The sequence below is a fragment of the Lonchura striata genome, chromosome 1A (genome assembly GCF_050655825.1).
Source record: "Lonchura striata isolate lonStrDom1 chromosome 1A, ASM5065582v1, whole genome shotgun sequence".
Lineage (NCBI taxonomy): Eukaryota > Metazoa > Chordata > Aves > Passeriformes > Estrildidae > Lonchura > Lonchura striata.
Window position 1 is genome coordinate 58,706,982 of NC_140741.1, and position 6,335 is coordinate 58,713,316.

The following is a 6,335-nucleotide window of genomic DNA, read 5'->3' on the forward strand; positions in this document are numbered from 1 at the left end:
GGGGGACAGGCCGCTCGCGGCTCCTCGTTAGTATAGTGGTGAGTATCCCCGCCTGTCACGCGGGAGACCGGGGTTCGATTCCCCGACGGGGAGAGCGGCGCTCGCGCGCTTTTTTTTATTTCCCGTCCCGCGCAAACCTTTGTTGCCGGCGACAAAAGGCGCCGCTCGCCGGCAAGAAAAAAAAACACATTGCGGCCTCCCCGTCGGGGAATCGAACCCCGGTCTCCCGCGTGACAGGCGGGGATACTCACCACTATACTAACGAGGAACTGCCTTACAAGCGCTTCTGCGGGAGTGCTTTTATGAGTAAGTCCGTACAACCATGTCCCCATCGGCCGATTATGAATGCTCTGTTGTGGGCGGAGGGACAGCAGGGGCGACCTCCGGCAGCGGGAGCACGGACCCGCGAGCCTGCGTAGGGCGGCAACGGGGCGGGAGGCGAGCTCGGCGCCAGCAGGGAGCGGGGCGGAAGGGCCTTGCCGCTGCAGACCACTAGCGGGGGTGTGGGTGGGGAGAGTGAGCGTGCTGGCGCGGGAAGGCGGTCACGGAACGGGGCCGGCGCAGGGGTGCGGCGGCGGACGGGCAGGGTCCTGGGCCGCGCCGGGCCAGCCCGCCCCCGCCCTGTCCCTGTGGGCAGAGGGGCCGCGCTGCCGGCGGCGTGCGGCCGCCCTGTTGTAACGCTCTGCTGGGAGGCGCTTTGCAAGACCTCGTGGCGCAACGGTAGCGCGTCTGACTCCAGATCAGAAGGCTGCGTGTTCGAATCACGTCGGGGTCATTCAGCTTTTCTTTCTTTCGGGTTTTACCGCCCTATTCGCGCAGGAAACCGAGGAACCTTATTATTGGTTGGTTTTTATTATGTTTTCTCCTACAGCTTAGGGTCTCCTCTGCTGCTTGAGGCTGAGAGGGCAGCGCGACGCTGAGGGCTCAACGGGGATCAAGGCAAGATCCCATTGGATAAAACTGGCGTCTTTGTTTATGGTCTGTGTGTAATAGGACTGCCTGATTACACACTTAAACACAAAATGAAAGAACGTGTCAAAGGTTTACTTTATTAACACAGCCGACAGTGCGGAAATGATGAGAAAACTTCAGAAAGTTGTATAGAAAGAGTAACTATATTTTAAAGGGGACAGAGGCCTCAAAAATACCATGTTTTCAGTACAGAAATTCACACAACAAGCAGTGAAAGTAAAGGCAGAGGCAGCAAATGGTCTGATGGAGCCAAGAGTTCAGAGAGGTGCTTGTCTTGAGAACTCCGCAGAAGGAAACCCTGACAGGAAGAGAGAGGAGTCCAGGGTGCCGGTGGGGTAACCCTTGAGGATGATGGAGTTGGGCTGCGGAACAGAAGTTTCTCAGAGTAACTATTTCCACATGCTGAGGTTGACAGGTACCCATGGCAGAACGGCACAGAGAGGATGTAGCTTTGATTTAGACATGAGATAGCAAGTCTTAGAAATAATAATTTAAGGATTTAGATGGACTAGAAAGTTGACACTTGATGAAATTTAAATGGGAGGAAAACAATAGTTTGTCAAGGGCCTGAATTGAGAAAGAATGCCAGAGATACAAATTCTCACTTTGTAAGAATTGATTACTAGTGTTGTAAACCATAGAAGAAAATGAATACAGAAGTCTTATAAATCAGATTCAGCAGACTCAACAAATTATGTGGGGGTTATTAAACCAAATACATTGGCTTTTACATGCTACTATTTGTTCTATATACCCTTAAAACCTTTTAAATACAAAAATTCTGGATCTTCCTTAAGTGATTTTTTGCAGTACTTTGCTATTCTTACAATTACAAAACTAGCATATGTAGTTTAACCCTGATGTCTTTTTTTGCCTTGACTTAAATCTAGCCCTCATGTCATTGCACAGGAGAATAGTTTCTCCCTTCCTTTTTATAGGTACTTCTTACATATTTGAAATTTGTTATGCCTCTCTATAGAGGTTCCAGCATAACAGACTATGTTTGCTGGGCCTCTGATTATTTTATCACTTGCCTCTGGAGCCTTTCCAAAGAAGCTGCATTTTTAAGCGCTCAGAATTGGTCACAGTATTTCAGCTGACTCAGATTTTACCAAGTCTGAATAGACAAGGAAGACTGCCTCACATGCTATACTGACAGGAATTCCATTTAATGTGGTTAGTCCTTTTTCTTTTAATTGCACAGTCTGCTAGATGGATGCATTTTGTATGAGCTGCATAATCTGTTAGATGTTTCCCTGGTCCCACACAGCATCTTATCTCTCAGCCTCACCACCCACCAGAGAGCTGGATGTAAGAAGTAGCAGCAATCGGTTTGCATTCCTGTACCTCTGCCAAAGCAGGTGCCCCGCTCCAAACATTCCAGATTGTTGCCAGACAATATCTCTGGCTTGCAGTATGGGTAATATCTGCTTATAGGAGTCAAAGTTTTCAGAGTGTGGTTTGCACTAGTATACCTGATGTGCAGGTTGTCACAAACCAGTCCATCTCGCTCTGCCCTGCCCACTGCTGTCTGTGCATTTCCCTCCTTCCACTTGGATCACATCTTGCAATGGCATTGCAGCAGCTGTCAGCTCAGCATGTGAATCTGGTGGCACAACTACTAGATCCAACACAGGAAAAGCACCAGGAGTGCATGGCCTGGGACGGGATAAGAGATCAGGATCATCCCCTTTGGCAGCACTCACAAATACTAGTGGTTCAGTTTAAGGTTTTGTCAGCTGTTCTTTAGGAAGAGAGGTCACTGCCCCTAAATCAAAATCATCTAGTGATGCTTCAGAACTAAATGAAAGAATTAAATGTGCCTGAGCTACGTACAAACTCTCCTACTCAATTTTCTATTGGTGAAGTGGGGATAATAGTTCTCTTTGACCTTACAGATGTTTTGTCAGGTTGACTCCATTAATTCTGAGGCTTCCAAGTATGCTAGTAGGTATTTGTCTCTCACCAGCATTTCAATAGCTCATGTGTTTCTGTACTTTTTGTCTCTTCCTGACTTTTAAATACTGCATTTTGTAACCTGAAAAAACACAGCTGTTTTTTCTTATGGAATTGTTACTAGCTAAAAAACAAACAAACAAACAAACAAAAAAAAAAACCTGCAAAAACTTAAGTCCACTTTAGCTTCAAAAAACAGTGGAGCTGAAGTAATAGCTTATATATGGTAAATATAGCTTCTGTCTGTGTTTGACAGAAATAAATATCCAAATAATTCTGGTTTGGAAATCATTCATTGTAGGAAACCACCCTGAAAACTGTCCATTTCATTTCTGACAGTATGCTTAAGCAGGAGCTGACACTTCTGTCTTCAGTCCTTGTTGGTATAGGCCTTTGATGAACATAAGATCAGCAGTAAGACGTTTTAAAGCAGTTGTACAAATCTCTTTCCTTGCCTGGGGACAGCCATACAGGGCTGGGCATCCCTTTATTCACATGTCTGTTCACTGTTTCAGGTGACAGTGGCAGAGCAGTGTTCCCAGTGGCTGCCAGCTCTGGAACTGCTCTAAAAGCAATATGCTCCATTATACTAAGGCGTGCTTTCTTTCTTATCACTTTTCCCTTTCTACTTAAAAACAGACATTTCTAATGAAAAAACCTAGAATTATTAAAAAGCCACCTAATTTTTCTAAATTAATCAAGATTGTGGGAAAGAAATAATTGTTTCTAGAAAGTGTAGTTATGCTGTGCTATAATGATTAGACAACTGCTTATTTTATTTCTAGTAAATATTTCCAGTTTCTATTGCATGTCTTACAGGGAATATAATTTTCATAGTGAAACCTACCAAGACTGAATTAATACTTCATACAGCTTTTTACATTTCCTTATCAGCTCAGTCTAAGACAAGAGCATGTCTGTAACATGTGCTTAAATGACTGCGCTATGAATGTATAGTCTTTGTGTTATCTATTGTGAGACAAATGTTACGTATGAATGCAAATTATACATCTGTCCTTCATTATAGGCCGTTTTCCAGACCCTCCACTTAATTTAGGTTACTTTTTTGAATGCACATATATAGAAATACCCTTTTTTTTTCAGCATACTGCAACATAAACTATTTATCTAATTTTTAGAGGTGGCATTAGAGAAATCACAAACTTAGGAAAACTCGAGCCGGAAATCTGAGACAGTTTTAAAAGGCATTCGGTGTTTTCATGTCAAAGATGAATGTATGCTTGAAAAATCTCTCATGCTCAGGAAAGCTAAGAAATTCCAGATATTTGGGAGGGTCCTACAAAGGAAGGATTTTTGGCTTCTCTTTTCAGCATATTTCACATTTTTAGGCAAGCTTAGAGCAGTCTTTTAACCACCGGAAATGGCCAGTCTCACAACATTTTCACATTTTTTTCCCTAAACTTTGCTTTTGTCAGCATTTATACTGACAAGTAGGAAACTGTAGCTACCTGTTTCTCCAGTAGAGGCAGGTATTCTGGTCTTCAAAAACCAGAATTTGCAGTTAGGAATAAACATTCAAGTACTGGAAAGCTTCACAGAAGGAAGTGTAGAACCAATAAAGGACAGGTTTGTGCCGAGGACTTGGCTTCCCAGAGAAGTCTGTTGCTCCTAAGAAGAGTGACACTGAAGTATTATATCATGCTTCTTTAGGTTTGGCTGCTTTGGAAGCAATTAGAGGTAACAAAGAGTTCCATGTCAGTGCAAGACAGTTACATAGAGTAACATAATAAAGTAATTCACAATAAATACATTTTTTCTTTATAATTGGGGAAAATTACTTTAAATATTTAAATGGACTGTAAATATAAACTTTAAGCAATGTTAATGAGAGCCACAACCTTAAGTGGCTCCGCAACAACTATACTAGAGTTTGAACAATAGCCAAAACATATGATAAGCTGCTATCTTGATGCTCCTATGCCAGTTTCATCTGACAGCAAAAGCAGAAAAACACAGAACCAAGATAAGACAAGTCAGCCTATCCATTTGTTATGACCAAAGCTGAACTGTGAGTGTAATTGTAGGGATTTACTATTTTGTGCTGTATTCCTGTAGGGGTTTTTTATGCTACACTTAATGCATTAAAACCAGGTCTGCCATCAATGTATTCAAGCTCAGTGGTTGTACTTCCTTCCATTCCTGAACTGGCACTCACAAGAAAAGCCAGCACCAGCTGTATTGCAGGATCTGAACAGTACAGCAAGTTGTGAATGGTGCCTGCACTAAGAAGGACTGTCAAAAAACAAGCTTCAGGGCTATCCTACTATTATTCTCTTTGGGGATGTTACATGGTGACTACACCAACTTTTTAGATTGTATTTTCACTATTAACTTTGACTGAAATTTCCCAGACCCAGTTATCCCTTATGCTGCTTTAAATAATTTTAGACTTGATATGAGTTAAAGTTGTTATTTTTTACATTAGTATGATAACTGAAGGATCTCTCTAAAGTATATTGTGCAACTTGTTCCATATCTGGAAAAGAAGCAAATTCTTAAAGGTAGATGAAAGACTATTTCCCAAGCCACCTAAAAGCTTTTCAGGGTGAAAAATACTATGCTTTAAGTTAGCACTATCAAATTTGAACAGGAATTAAATTTCCTTTAAGTATTTTTAAAACACCTGTCATGTAATGCCCATGTACCTGGTAAATTGTTGGGTAAAATAGCTGAAAATATATATAGAACCATCTAATTTGTTCTAGTCAAGCTTAAAAGTAAATGATAGTAGTCAATCCATGTTGATTCATTACTTTTTACTGTGTGCATGTGTGGTATTAATGGAGGAAGATGTTTCTACCCACTGTTCAGTCTCGTTGCCTAACTGAACAGGTTAAGTATGTACACCAGGAACCAAGCACTTTCAGATCCAAATAATAAAGAACTTCACATGACTGCCACCTCACAGAGCTACTAGCACAACGAAGTAAATTAAATGTCCCAAGCTAAGCTTCTCCCTCCTCTTAATTATTTTGTTACATCACACCAATTCTTCAGTGGGAAGTGTCAAGCTTCCTGTGGGTGGGTCCTTGATCTGTCTCGAAATTACCTACCAGAAAAAATAATCCTCATCACCTTCATCTAACTGATACTGAGCTATGGTAAGGTAAATAGGAGCAACAGGCACCACGAGAGCTTCTTGATGGAGCACACAACAGTAGTGGAAATCCCTTTTCCTGACAGCAACTTACAACTCTTTCTGGAATACAAAGGAGAGTAGGTGCAAACACCAACAATCCCATTTCAGATCCATGACTGATGGAGAAATTGAAATAGCTACATCTAAATTCTTATTTTTGGTATACTGTAAGGTGGTTCTCAAAAGCATAGGACATGTAGTCAAATCTAAACACTAAACCTTTCCCATCATAAAACAGAAGCAGTGC

The 6,335-nt window shown here is 42.0% G+C and overlaps 1 long non-coding RNA gene and 3 other non-coding genes across 4 annotated transcripts; 3 read left to right on the forward strand and 1 right to left on the reverse strand.

Moving 5' to 3' along the window:
- The first annotated feature begins 21 nt into the window (after window positions 1-21).
- On the forward strand, window positions 22-93 carry TRNAD-GUC (transfer RNA aspartic acid (anticodon GUC)). Its single transcript has one exon. It is a non-coding gene; the product is annotated as a tRNA-Asp (tRNA).
- Window positions 94-96: 3 nt separating this feature from the next.
- LOC146763498 (uncharacterized) lies at window positions 97-4,424 on the forward strand. Its single transcript, XR_014951764.1, has 2 exons — window positions 97-306; window positions 872-4,424. It is a non-coding gene; the product is annotated as an uncharacterized LOC146763498 (long non-coding RNA).
- On the reverse strand, window positions 197-268 carry TRNAD-GUC (transfer RNA aspartic acid (anticodon GUC)). The gene has a single exon. It is a non-coding gene; the product is annotated as a tRNA-Asp (tRNA).
- Window positions 704-775, forward strand: TRNAW-CCA (transfer RNA tryptophan (anticodon CCA)). The gene has a single exon. It is a non-coding gene; the product is annotated as a tRNA-Trp (tRNA).
- Window positions 4,425-6,335: the final 1,911 nt, after the last annotated feature.